Consider the following 14947-nt stretch of genomic DNA (forward strand, 5'->3'; position numbering starts at 1 on the left):
TACCATAAAGATGCCTTAAGGTGGGAGCCACATACATTTTATGGCAGTTAGAGCACAGGCTGCAGTAATATACTCAAAGAGTAAAAAGGCTACAGTATATTTGGTGAAAACCAGCAGCCAAATTAAGTGAAGAAGCCAAAGCTAAAAGAAATATACTTGCAAGTTGCTTCTGCCATCGCTTGATAGCAGAAGCAAGTAGAAGGATCCTGCGTAAATGAAGTCACTCCGGATAACCTCACTAGAATGTATGCTTGAACGTGCGATATTCGAGCTAAACAATGTCAGTGTACGCGGCCCAAGATTTCCCATGTCAGTTTTACGATCATACATGGCTGTAGTGATGGCTGCGACTTGAGTTTTTAGCGCGACTGCTGTATCAGACAAGTTTTCTGCGCTATGTGTATGAGCCGGCGCAGCGCGTAACAGTGATTATGTCTGAGGAGGCGGAAGGGGGAGTCGCGTTTTTTGGTTGCCATGCAACGTGAACATCTGAAAGGAGTCCGCATTAATAAGAATCGTTGGGAATGCATATTCTCTAGCGCACCTCATGACAAATATGCACCGCTCATGTACGCCTGCTGCTCATGTACGCTATGACTTTTCTTTGTCTTGTATTCTTCTCTCCCCCACCTCACTTATGTAATGTCTGTGAGGACCTTAGGATGTGTGAACAAATACTTGCGTAATTAGCGGCTACGTCGAGTTGCGCACGACGATCGGCAGAGCAAGTGCTGCTGTTTATAAGCGGCCGGGCGACACCACGGCCTCATGCAGGTCAGCATGACGAGGTGTTTAGGCACATGAGGCATTTGGTTAATCTTAATGCAACCCTATGGGCTAGTCGGCCTCCCGAGCCGCCTGGAATGCGGCCTGAGTTACCTGGCTTCCTGTCGGTGTGCTCCCTGGAGCCTTGCTTCTGAGACTTGTGACGCGGTTCGTTTGGTGCTGGGAAAGTCTAGTTTACCAGGGCTTGAAGCCAGTCTCCGCCGAAGTTATTGCGGCAAGCTAGAGGCACACCTTTTTCATGGCGACATTCACCGAACTTGGAATTTAATGACGGGGGAGACAAGACTATCCACATATCTTGCAATGAGCGGCAACGAGTCGCGATACATATTTTCTTTTGCGTCACGAAGACCAGAACTGTAGCTTCAACTATAATAAAGTAATTAGCCTACTGGAAATTAAGACTGCACAAACACAGGCACACAAGTATTCGCAGAAACGTATATTATAGCTTAGCCGTATGCTGTGCTCAGTGGCAAATTTTCTGGTGCTTTCTGCGCAAGTACTCAATTTCTTCTTACCCGTTGATCAATAACTTTGTGAGAAAGCGTGAAAATTTATTAAATAAACGGAGCTGTTTTTTATAGGCCTAGTATTCTACTCCTATTTCAGAGCATTGCTGGTTTGGACGTCAGGTCGTCATCCTATGTTTGTTGAATTAGTTCCTGATCTTCGAATGTTGTTACGAGTTCCAAAGGGAGCAAGGAGGACCGAGGCATTGCTGAGTTTCTGGAGCAGGCACTTTTTTTAGTTATGCTCATTTTAGCCTCTTGGACGCCACTATGCTTATATTAACTATTTTGCTTTCATTTAAACCGAAGATATTGTCAGGAGGGTAAATAATTCATGAAGAACCAGTCGAGGAGTAGGGGAGGCTGGAGTGCGTCTGCTGTGAAAGAAATTTGAATTTTTCTTTGACGCCAAGTAAAGGCAAGTCTGATTACAAGCTTCTATATATATTTAATTGGCGGTGTTGCTGAAGTAGGTCGCTTTACATGCCTTAGTATCTCCAACAAAAATGTGGGCACGTTTTTCACAACAACCACTCAGTACTAAAGTGCCTCATACCAGTAATATGCAGGAAGATTATTACGCAGCCCAGCTACGCATCCCAGCTACGCAAGTGTAGTGGAGCATTGTCATTGGCAGCCAATAGAAAGCACAATGCTGGAAAATATATTGCAGCTGTGTCGATACATTAATCGATTTCTCTGCGAAATGGCACATGGTATTAAAGTACGCTCATCGCTCCACGCCAGGGATAGCTTCGCAGCTTGTGGCCTTAAATGTGCTGAACCGTTGTGATTTAAGCAAGAATACAGCGACTTGTGCTGCGTCTCCGAGGGAAGAGAAGAAGGAAGCCCCGACTAGCTCCAATTCGTCCGCCAATCTCCCATCGGATCGGCCAGAATAGAGAATCAAACAGAAATGCACTGCCCGGAAGACCGACCAGCTGCGCCTTGAATACATTACATGAGCCACGACTGCTGCAGGCAAGAATCCAATAACAGGGTGAGCCTCCGACGGCGACGTGAACAGCTAGAGTTGCAGGGGGCTGCGATATTGATAACAAATGGTTGGGTCTGCTTGGCCGGTCCGTGCGAGTGCCTTGGCTGCTTCAGATACCCCCTTAGCAAAGCAACATCAACTTTGCAGATTCACTTGTCTGAAGCTTTGTTGCTCAGCCCACCTTTTTCGAGCTGGTGGCACGCTGGTGCCACAGTTCAGATGGTGTCCTTGTAAGCTTCTGCGTGGATATGTTATTATTGCTTTGCGTAGAATTCTCCTCTGGAACCATGTTTGGATTCACCGTCTGCGCTTACAGCTGTGGTTGCAAGTACAATGAGTGGCTTTCAAGTTGTCAAGATGCCAGAATGAAATTGATTGAGGCGATAACTCATCATGTGCGTTACTTTTATTAAACAGTACAGCGCCCTCCGTCGAACATGAGAACCGTTTCTTGGTTCAACTGGGCAGAACCCTGCAATGTCATGGTGGTGCAGACCTGTTGTATCTTGCAGCTGACTTAAATATTGACGCTTTATGCAAATCAGACTTCTGCGGTAATTCTCCAACGCAAAGCCGACCACTATTCTACAGCCTGCCGTTTCTCGGCTCCCAACGACTGACAGCTAACCGAAGCCAGCGACCGTTCAGATCAGACGAACGTCTGATCTGAACGATAGTATATCAACGTATATCTGATGGTATATCTGAACGATGGTATATCAACGTAACTTTCAGTGTAACAAACCAATTGGACTAGTTGCTATTAATAAAATTCGGTTTCCCTGAGATTGTTTATGAAATATTTTGCCGTAATTTGCTTACTTTTGTGAGATAATGTACGCGCATAGCGAGAACTAAGCAAGGAAAGAACCGCTATTCGCTAAATGAAGTCTTAATTGACGTGACCACATATCGCGACTAGCTTTCGAAGCGCTGCAAGTGGTCGCCACAAAAGATACTCGTACTGAGCGCTGACTAGCAACACACAGGGTAGTAGCGCTTATATGTTAAGAAAGCACCAACACTTTCAAGAAAAATTGAGACAAAGATCAAGAAATCTTGCAAAGGCTTGGTCATTGATAAACCAGTTTCGCGGCAAACAGGAGTCGAATAGTATGCAGTGAACCTAAATTATGCCTTGAAGGCAAATGTGTCAAATAAAAAAAAAAATATCCAGACGACGCCGCTGTCTTTACGAAGCGTAATGTTTAAGGAAACAGCAGTTAATTCGCTACATCAGAATGTTTGTGATTTGATTTCATGTGTCTCGAGTAATGGAATGTCATTTGACCGAACAAAAAATTAAGGCCATATGCTTAAGTGTTACCAGCAGCGGTGGCTGAGTGGTTAGGGTGCTAGGCTACTGGGCCGGAGTTCCTGGGTTCGAACCCGGCCGATGCGGCCGCGTTTCGATGCAGGTGAAACGCAAAAGGTGCCCGTGCGCTGTGCATTGTTAGTCCACGTTAAAGATCCCCAGGTGGTCGAAATTATACTGGAGCCCTCCACTACGGCACGTCTTTTACTCTTTCTTCTTTCAATCTTATCTTCCTTGTCTCTTCCCTTACGTCGCGGTCACGGTGTCCGCCGAGATGCGAGTGAATTACTGCGCCATTTCCTTTCCTCAAAAAAACAATTTTCTAATTTTCACTTCTCATATGGGAAAGAAATAGTTGAAGTGCAGCCTTTTTTGTACATAACTCTTTTTAATGAGACGGCTGTGGAATGTTGCAAGATACTGTTATGTACATCGTGATGGGAATGCTCTCATCTTCCTGTGCGCAGCAAAATCTTTGTTTTAAAATTTCTTGCGCGCTCGTTGCAAGTAGTTAAAACTTCCTTAGAAAACCAATGGGGTGCGTTTTTGGCAATAATTAGCAGAAAACAAGTGCCCTGAGGGAGCGTCTGCGGTTATATTGATTTCTATGGAGTAATCTCACGATATCGGAAAAATTGTGTTCATAAAGGACTCCCCTTTAAGACATCCGCTTGTCAAGAATTTCAGGGTTTCCTGCTCTAATTGACCTACCTGTGTATTTCCATGGTGCTCGCAGATATTCTTGCTACTGCGATACGGACCAGACACCGCAGACGGCAAGAGACGAACACAAGGCAATGCTAGCAACTGAACACTTATTGAAACAACGCCACGGCTAATGAATCTTCAGTTGCTAGTACTGCCTTGTGATGTGCACCGCTGCCGTTTTGTGTGTTCTGCTGTTTTTTATCCCGTTATGAGTTACCAACTCGCCTACAACTACACACTCAGAGTATACACACATGGTGCGTTCGCTAAGTGCGCCAGTTCATGATGTGGACTTACTCAATTATATCGAACTAATCTTTGAATGCCGCTTGCCATGGCGCTTGAATATAGAACACATCTGCAGCATACTGCGGAAAGCCGCTTGGGTTTAACACAATTCAAAGTCTGGCTCCGGTGCAGTAATACAAACTGTAAGGCGTGCTCCTGTCTACAGTGTGCTGATATACGGAATAGCGGTGCTCGGTTTTTGTTTTTCGTGTTCAAAATGCATTGACTAATTTCTGAACAAAATACAAGTATCTGGCGCTTACAACTCCTCTATCGCGTCATCTGGTAACTTCTTCCGGTCGCAAAAGCGCCGTTACGCAGATTCGGTTTTTTTTTCAGCGTAGACCTTAGTTACCGTTTTTAATTTTTAGCTAATAAAGTTTTTCCTCCTCTTCCCACATGGTGGTCACAACATATTTTCAAAACTATAGGAGTTTAAGACGACCTATGCTGCTCCCCGCGTTTCGCGCAGCCACCGCAAGTTTCAGGTGCCAAAATATTCCCAGTTTAAGGTTAAGCGAGATGCTGTACTCACGTTCCTGAATCGTTGAACAGAGTTTCGAGCGAAGATCTCACGGCTACTTCATTGATTGCTTCAAATCGACTGTTAAGAACGTCTTGTGAATTAACAGGAAGCTCTGTACAGTCGCTTTCTTGAGTTTTCAAGAACTTAAGGTTGGTATTTATTTGCCTGGAAATATGTAACAGGTTGGCACCTTTTATTCCATAATCTTTTAAAGCCTTTCAAAAACTCTGTTTAAACCATTGTTATTTATTTGGAAAATGTATAGCAAGTACTTTCGTTCCTGACTTGAACCGCATAGCTGACCCACCAGCAGGGTTTGGCGTTGCCATGCCAGTCGAGCAAGACCTTGTATAGGCTTCGACTGACCCGCAATATCCGACATTCTCATTTTCTGTTGACAATAAGTATTATTATTATTATCATTATTAATTCACTACCAAGTGTCTTTTGGGCGAAGATCTCGGTACCGTCTGCCGAACATGTACAGTGGTTCCCGCGCATTTTGTAGAAGTTTCCGGAAAGATATTTGGTGATACGTTATTTTCTTTAGCTAAGCGGTCCTAAGGTAAGCACATTCTTCATCAAGATATTCTGTTCTCGCAACTTTTTGCTCAAGCTGGAAAAGTCGTTATGAAGGCTGAAGGAAAAACGCCCCGGCGTTCCACCTTCCTTGTAGTAGGGAACGTCAGGAGCATCACCACAGACAGCGTATCCTCATCGGTATGCATTTTCGCCGAGCAGCAACATCAAACAACTGAATCATATTCATTGGTCGGGAAGGACCCATGGGGTTCACTAATATGTTTGCACAGTTCACTGCCTCGCAAGCCCCACAGTGCGCCGCCACTTGCGCTCCGCCGTAAAGTGGCTCACTTCGACAGTATCACTTGTTCCTGTCGCTTATAACTCATAAGCTAAATCGCTTAGCAAATGTGCTTAATGTTTCAGAATGCACAAAATGTACAAAAACTGCTCGCACCAGTTTATGACAGGGCAAAGGAGCGCTACAGGTACGACTCCGGAGGGGCAATTCCTGTGGATGTTTCTAACAGTTTGAGGCAAAATTCTGCGGTAAAGTAGTAAAAAGGACAACCTGTGTGCACAACTCCCAAAAAGAAAACACGTTGAATCAAGGCGTCTGCTGCAAGAACACATCGCTGCTCGAACTGTTTGCGGCAGCAGTTGAAAGGCGGAACTCTAATTGCGTGGAGCGGTTAAGAGATCCCTTTACCTCCTTCTTGGTCATTTTTTTTATGTTTTTAAAATGTTCATGGTGCCCAAGCGGTTTTAATAAAAAGTTATATTTAAAGATATCTCTGTTTTAAAGAAGCTAAAGATGAGTAGTTGGAAGAGAAACGCAGACTGCAATAAAGTAAAAGGTGGAGGCAAAGCTCAGCTTGCCCAATGTTCTTGACGAAATGCAGCCCCACAACAGAAAGAATGTTTTTGCTTTGCTCCCCAGCGCATGCAATACTACAACTACGTAAATCTAGAATGTAGCACTCAGAAATCATCTGTGCTGAGCAAAAATACAAAATTTCAGAACACAAATAGCCTGAGAAATAAGAGCCGGAATGACGAACGTTTCGCAGTGCATCACGCCATAAGGAGAAATTGGTATTTCTACGCGTCCTTTAATGAAAATAAAGCGACATTCATTCATATGTCACCAGTCAACACTTGTGCGCATAGTGAAGATATCTTTGGAACTTTCTAAAGGCATCGGACTGTCTCTGAAATCACTATGTTAACCAGTTCTTTTATTATTAGTGCGTCTGACGTACAACTTGTTATTTCATGCCTCAAATCAGTGATTTCGTGATGACGAAACAAGCGGACACACTATATTGTTAAATCTTGAGCCACTGGCGGTTGAGTAGCGGTTTTTCAGAACGATATGACCGCGCAACGTTCTTTCATTACGGAGCGCTGTGGCCTACAGCAACCACTTTTTCAATATTAAGATACCACTTACCCGAAAATAGCTTTCCAGCCCATAGCTGATCCTGATAGTGAGCCAATATTACCACCCCCCTCCAACAAAAAAAAAGTCGCAAGAACAGTGCTCATGTCTTCGATGAGTTTATAGAAAGCGCAGTGACTTCTGAATGGTGGACATTATGCGCCTCATTTCCGCGTGGCTCTTTCGCGATAAAACTGGCCAAGGACGACAATGCACGGAACCATAGCCTCAGGCCTTTGCAAGGTATTCTAAATAATTATAATATATGGGGGGGGGGGGGGGCACGCTTCAGTGCACAGAAATAGCGCGGCGCTGATGTTTCCGGACTTCACCGTCCTGAAAGGTCAACCACTCCTGCCGGGCATCGAATATTGTGGAGTGATACAGCCATTGAGTGCTTCAGCAATTTCTTAAGCGCTAATCTGCATAACCAACCCCAACCGTAAACGTTCATGCTGTCGGATGGATCACAAAATTGAGAAGCGAGTTAATTGAAAAGGATGTGCGCTGTCTGAAAACTTTCAGCCCATCAGCTTGGTAGTGACTGCTGCTGCGCCCACGGCATTTCACCACTACTGTGGATGTGGAGAGGGAGCGAGGATAAAAAAAAAAAGGCTGGTGCGAGGGGCCGCAGGATTTCTTGCTGCTTGCGTCACCGGCGTCGCCTCCCACCATAAATCGGCGCCGCGGACGGCACCGCAGACGCGGCAATTTAAGGCCCGGCGCTACTGAAGAAAAGGCCTGACAGGTAAATGGAGTGAAGGCTATTTTCGAAACGAACAAGGTTCATGAATAACAGTTCATCGATGGGCGAGTGAATTTGCGTGAGCACTACGCGTGGTTATTAACAAGTTCCCGAGATGAAGATTGATTTTGCGAATGAATCGCTGAATTCGTGAGTGATCGAGTGAGAGACGTTTGTGATTGAATAGCAAAATCTTCCAGCGACTAAGCGTGGGACCCTGCAGAGCCACCAGAACACTTATTCCCACTTGGGTTTCGGCTGAATAAATGCCTAAATAAATAAGGCATCTGGTTCTTTTCAATGCGAAGGTGCAAAAAAGTTGATATAAATCAGCTTATTTGAATAAGACCTGGATGACCTTATGAAGAAGTAAAAGTGACGCATTTTGTGCGGGTGTGAAAGTATTTAAAATAGAGCATAACTTATTTAAGAACTTGCGCAAGCTGTATTAAGTGCGATAAAAAAATTCCTTCTTCAAAAATTTACTAAAGCGCCTACTGTTTTCACCTATTTAACTCCGGGGTATAATTTCTCTTTTTTATTCATTAAATCACGACAAATATCTTTCTGTACACATCACAAAGAGCTGCATTGAAACTGGATTCGATGTAGCCACACTGCATTCGACGAGTTGTAAAAAGTCACCCGAGTCTCCTATTGTGCGACAGCGCCTAACGGTGCTTTGTGCCTTGAGTTCTTCTAGGATATGAAGAAATGTCCCAATCAACTGCTGTGACATCAATAATGTAACAGTTCTCGAGGCAGCAGCATACCTAGGCGTCCTTAACATATTTGCTGACATCGGTTACAAAGTTACATGGCAGGCAACTTCTTTTCTTTGTTTCCAGCGAGGAGATATACTCAGTATCTCATCACTGTGCAAAGAAAAAACGTAGCTCACACGCACCTAATGACGCCGTTTTTTCCTGCGTGTTCTCAGTAATTGCAGGCACCAACATTTTTTATCGCACATCTCTCAAGCAAAGAGGACAGAGTATTGCATATGCCAACATTGACAGCTGTAGTCATTCTATGGAGAACAAGTGGGAGCTGTTCCTTTCAAAGGAAACACTTTACACATTCAGCTCGTTTAAAGGGCGTTAAAATAGGTTGAATAAAATAAAAAAACACACACAGCATTAATAATTTCAAAGTTTGCTCATGCATAGTTTTTTTTTGTTGCTGGTGTCTTCAGTGGCAGCAGATCACAATTGTGTTTTTCTGAGCGAATTCTTATTATTACTAAAACAGGATCAAAAACAAAATAAGGTGCACCAATTCACAAAGCAAGCATTACAAATACCTGCTAGACTAGACTAAATGTAAAGCAGACGACCAAAGCCCACGCGTTGCTTCTTAGCGAATTTAACGCTTTCTTTATGTGTTAGCATAGCACATAATTAGAAACCAGAACATTCACGAAGACGATATTTTCCAATAAACGGATTAGAATAACTTTGTATACTCAACTTTTCACTTCTCACAGAGTGCACACAGAATGTTTTTAAGCCTTCTGTCTCAAACTTTGTCCTCAGCCAAAGTTACGCGCAGGTTGTTGCCAAAGGGAAATATCGAAGTCCTGTGACACCTCACAAACATTACAAAAGTTTACTTTCTAAAATTCGTGACTGGAGAAACGAAGTTGTCTGAGGACGGACTTACGTTCGAAGGGACAGGCGATTGGCAGAGCAGCGGCCCGAGCCGAGAGCGAAAGTCGCTCGGAATTGACTCGGTCTCTCCAAGGGGACCGATGGCAACGGCGAGAGGAGCGCAGCGCCCGCTTGGTCCGCGGCGACACCGGCGAGTGAGGCGCCCCGTCCGCGCACGGCCAGCGCCGCCGCCTCGAAGCGGCGAGAGGAGGCGAAAGTGGCCGAGGAGGAGAGAGCCGCGCTAGGGACAGCGTTGCCGGCGCACAACACGGGCAACAGTCCTCCCCCACTCCCTCAGCGACGAGGGATACGAGAGAACCGCTTGCTCCCGCGTCTCCACACCGTAGGGAGGCGAGGCGAAGGAGCCCGAACGAGAAATGAGCAGGCGAGGTGTTAACGCGAAGTAGACGAAGCGAAATGCCAACGCTAATTGCTCAGCTGCCATTCATGACAGGCCCAGGAATGCATTGCCACTTTCAGCCGTGCCCGCGTGGCAGTGATGAGCAGAGTGCTTGACTGAACAATCATCGCGGTGGACCAGTGGTTATATAGTATACTACATCTATGTAGCTGAGACGGGACAGGGTGTGACGAAGTGCGTTAATGGGCGCCAGACATGTCAGCCTGGCAGTAATCCTGGCTCCGTTCTGTCAAACGGAAATGCTGTAACCTCGTGGAGAAGCGCGACACCGGTAACTGAGTGCAAAAGAGGGGGAGTACAACGATTGAGTCCAAAAACCAGCGAATTGAGAAAAGCGCTACAGACGCTCGTTAGAAGAGATGCGGATACGCCTTGCCTCACGAAGACAACGGAAAGCTACTCTGTGAATGTTCTTTCCACACTTCGTCGTGATGGAAATATCGTGTTTACTCGTCAGTAAGAACACCGCCACAGAGGTCCCGTGGAGTGAGCGCGGTGTTCCAATTAAGTAGGCTCAATGGTGGACTTGGATTGGCGCCGAGGCTAGGCAGTTGCGTCATGCTAACGCACATAAATTATTGTCTAATGAAGCTAGACCTCATTCTTCGGCCGGTCTGACTCGAATCAGCATCTAGCAGAAGAAACTCTACCACATGAACGGCACGACAGCGCACAAACAGCGTGTAGGAGTGCTCTGCCTTCCGTATTTACCCATGGAAAAAGCGAAAGAGAACTAAATCGCTCTGTAGCATACATCTCTCAGGATTTTTAGTTCTTCGCCATTGCATGCTTCACATAAGGGGCATTGATTCTTTGGTCAGTGACGACAATTTGTACAGCTGCTAAAAGAAACATTTATTGTAATTAGTTGTTACTCCAAAAAACACATCCGAGTGCCCAGCATAAGAAGGCCTCTTTAATAGCAGTACATCATGCTGTCATTCTGCGCTTTATTTTTTGCATGGATGTCTTTCAGTCCCTAAACCGTATCATTACTAACGTCCGTATTGCTGGGAAGTTATTCACCTGCAGCTTATTTTAGCCATTTTCTCCCTGGGAAAAATAAAGACAACCTTCACAGATATTTCATGAAGTCCGCACGGCCGGGACTTATCATAAGGAGAGTTCCCTTAAATGCGTCTGTGCACTGAATGCAAGTCTATATTACATCAACACCTTTGTGCGGAACTTTGTAAGGAGCAAAAAATGTTGGAGTCGCCGTCAGAGTATACTGCGAGCGAAAAATGCCGCATTAATTTGGTTGCTAACGAGATTGTTATCCAAGTGAGTCTGTTCTCCGCATTCTGTTATCCAAGATGCTGTCGATTCCAAGATGCTGTCGATTCTAAGATGGCTGCGCTGATGGGGGTCAAGTCCAGTTGCCCCTGTCGGCAGTTCGTCTCGGAGGATGGTGAAAAGTGTGGGAGTTTGTTTTTGCTTTTGTCTGTGGAAAATTTATTCACGTCCATTACTTTACATCAACGGATTCGCAGTTGTCAAGTCAGAAAATTGCTCAAAACATAAAAATATATTGCTCACAGTGGTTACTAATGCACAGTATATTTCTCTAATTACCAGTCAATGAAAACTTAACTATTTAGTTCGTTGATTCCTCTAGAAGCCGGGCATTCACTGCGTTTGGGTACCCTGCTTGGCAGGTATAATACCTATCGTACTTTGATGCTGGTGAACACTCTCACGATTAGGTTACAGGCAACATAATTGCCCCCGAAAGTAGAAGATATGACAGCCGCCGCCATAGCGAAGTTGGTGGAGCACCGTACGCGATATAAGGAGGCCGTGGTTTCGGATCCCACTAACAGCACTAATAGATTACCTTCCAGACATAAAATAACTACAGTACGAAGATTCCATTGACCAACAACACAAATTATATTTTTAAAATGAGACAAAAAATTTTCCCGATGCTTTCCTTAGTTTCGTTCACTGTTGCTTATATAAAACGTAGGCCATAACGAGCCCTCCGTTTCCCTACCCTCGCCTCCATCATACGCTCTCGTTGTTCGAGGAACAGCAAAGGGTAATCGGTTGAATGTTTATGCGCCAGCATCAAAATAACAGGCAGATTAGTTTTTTTTTTTGTACGAAGCCCCCAGTTTTTCACAATTTGAGGCCGCCTCATTTGCAAACACATGAGGACACCATTTCAGAGAGTGGTGAAAAACCGTATCAGTGACGGATGGAAATCCATGTCAAATGAAGAAATTTCATACGCCAGTACGTCTGCGCAAAGAATATACCCAGGTCGGAATAAATCACTTGTCCGTTTTTCATTCCTCCACAGGGATTGACTTTAATCAGTTAAAAAGCTTTGAATAATTCATTCTCTCCCAGCGAGGTTTTTGCCGGGCGCAATGGCGCAACTATGCGCTGCAGCATTGCGCATAGGCAAAACTATGTTTTTCCGGGCGCAATTATGCTGACTTGTTCAATTTTTCCTTACACCAGGGCCCTTCAATAGATACGCCAACAGTGGACTCCACTGTCTCTCAGAGTGGTTGTGTAATGGCTCCTACCGTTACATACCCCTCCACTTGATCGTTTCATTCATCTGGCCATTTGACTGCTTCTGAAAAACTCAAAAGAGCGGAAGGACAGAGTCGCTGGCTGTCGAAATTCCGCCAATGTTCAGCTTTCGCTCGCCCTCACGCAACGCAATAGCCTAGACGTAAGATGATTCGTTCAACGCATAAATGCAGTTAACGGCTTCATTTTCACTTCTCTTTGTCTGCTGATTTTTGTTTTTGCCCGCAGATTTTGTACTTGTCCTCAGACGGACACAGGACGGACACCGTGTCTGTCCATCCACATCACGAGAAAATGACTATCTACAACCGAGCTGCTGTCACTGCCGCGTGTAGACTGAAGGGAGTCGAAAAAAAAAGAGATACGAAAGAAAAGATTGAAAAAATATGCACGTCGCAGCAACTACGTACACCCAAGAGATTGCTGAAGCATCAGCAATACCCCAAACTACCTCACTATCATCTGCCACGCAGGTCTTAGTTATGCAAAAAGGCACTTGCTCATATAAATGTTAACTTGCAATGAGTGCAACGATAACAACAACAGCACTGCTAAAAACTGTCTCTAACTTTGTACGCAACAAAGAACAAGGAGGAAAGCAAAGATTTATAAAAAGACACTGTGCAAGAGGTAAATTTTATCCGCTTAAGAATGCACAGTATCCTCACAAGATGTCCAGACAGACTCCCTGAAACGGTGCAGCTTTTTATGCTTTTGGAACGCGCAGAGTATCTTTATTTGTCATGCGTTCTCTGCTGCGAGAGCACAACTTCGTAGCCTCCCTCCCACCAGCTCTTGTCCGCGCTTGCACGTGCTTGTAGTGTCCGCATTCCACTTTTCGAGTGTGCTACTTTAGGTGAGTTTGGTTGGCTCGTCGCGTCAGTAAAATTGCTATAAATAGGCTGAAACATTGAACAGCACGCATGAATTCTTGCAGTGGGTTTATCCAGGCGGAGTAAGAAGAAGACCACTTACTTTTCAATGACAGTTTCGAGGTCTGCAGTCCCGAAATTTCGCGTCGGGCTTATTTGGTTTTGCAAAAAGGCGTGATTGCCATTACAGTTTGCGCTGGTGACATCAAATTTTAACGGGAGACGGCAGTAATTGCGTCAAAGGTTGGCTCCAGGGGTTTCGGCACGAATATGTGGGCTACTTTGAGAACGGAGACTGTCATTCCAGGTTCCACAGCGCTCAATTCGTTTCACAGAAAATTAGTTCCTAGAGTTACGACTACAGAGCATCCTACATATTACGGATAGATTCCTCAAATTTGTCATCACTCTCCGTTGCGTGAGCAAATGGTGGTCAATTCTCATTTACGGGCGTTTGGTTTCATGTTATTGTTACATAGATGTAACCTATTGAAAATTTCGGAGCAAGGGATTTAAATGTCCGCATCTGCCAACGATGCACCTTTCTGCTCCTGATCTGCGCTGTGCAATAAAATGAAAATATCTCTCTATCTCTCATCCCTTCTTTTTCTCTCCACCACAGCGTTCGTTAAAATTTAGACGGAAATTAATTTTATACGGGCTAGGAAAAATGAAGGTGTATGCTCAAACTCTGCCAGCGCACTATTTCCCGCGGCTTCGGAAAAATTTGTTTCAGTATAAAATTTAAAAATAACACAAGGTTACCAAAACCATTCAGCACCGACTCACATGCTGGAAAAGACTAAGATTATTAGACCTGTGTGCCTTGCCTTTCGAACAGATGCCCTTCTGCTCAAAAATACAACTTAAGCGTATAGTTGTACGGCTGAAAATTTCTTACGTCTTGTTTTCAAGATTTACCGGACAGCCCTCTTACATCTGCTGGAACTTGTCAAAGTTACTAACTCAATGAAGCTTCCGTTCACTCATATACGGTACTTGTAATAGACAGGCAGGGCTGTCGTGTCGCATGGGCAGCAAAAGAAAAAAAAAAGCGGTTTTCGTTGCACTGGAAGCGCATGCATGCATTGCTATAGGGGAGTATCAGAACACCGCAGCGGCACTCTTCAAAACGAATACTTGTAATGGCCTGCCAGAGATTTCTGAAGACAAATAAAACAGGCGTTGACACCCCAGTGCCCATGGAAGATTTCACTCCCCGCAGTCCTCACTGAAAAAAAAAAAAGTCAAGACCGACCCCAGTCGTTCAAGGTTGCCCCGGGTAAATCAAGCTTGACGTCTGCATCCATCGGGCTACCAGTAACAATATATATATATATATATATATATATATATATATATATATATATATATATATATATATATATATATATATATATATATATATATATATATATAGAGAGAGAGAGAGAGAGAGAGAGAGAGAGAGTACATATTGTTGGCCTCACTTTGAGGCCGTAATAGGATCGGGTTTACATACATATGAAAAGGTGTGAAAGAAAAAGAAAAAAGAAGAAAGAAACAGCAGAGAAGGAAGTTTTTCGCTTTACACAAAGGTACACGTAAACTCACATGGTGACACTGTTGTTAATAATTT

At 44.4% G+C, this 14947-nt stretch overlaps 1 protein-coding gene across 1 annotated transcript in view; it reads right to left on the reverse strand.

The window, feature by feature from the left end:
- The window catches only part of LOC144095679 (neuropeptide SIFamide receptor-like), a 110011-nt gene extending 100371 nt beyond the window's left edge, over nt 1–9640 (reverse strand). Inside the window, exon 1 of the mRNA XM_077629346.1 lies at nt 9503–9640. The gene's annotated coding sequence lies outside the window, so the exon portion shown is untranslated. The remainder of the gene's footprint in view (nt 1–9502) is intronic.
- Between the last annotated feature and the right edge of the window lie 5307 nt (nt 9641–14947).

Source organism: Amblyomma americanum, chromosome 1 (assembly GCF_052857255.1).
Source record: "Amblyomma americanum isolate KBUSLIRL-KWMA chromosome 1, ASM5285725v1, whole genome shotgun sequence".
NCBI classification, from domain to species: domain Eukaryota; kingdom Metazoa; phylum Arthropoda; class Arachnida; order Ixodida; family Ixodidae; genus Amblyomma; species Amblyomma americanum.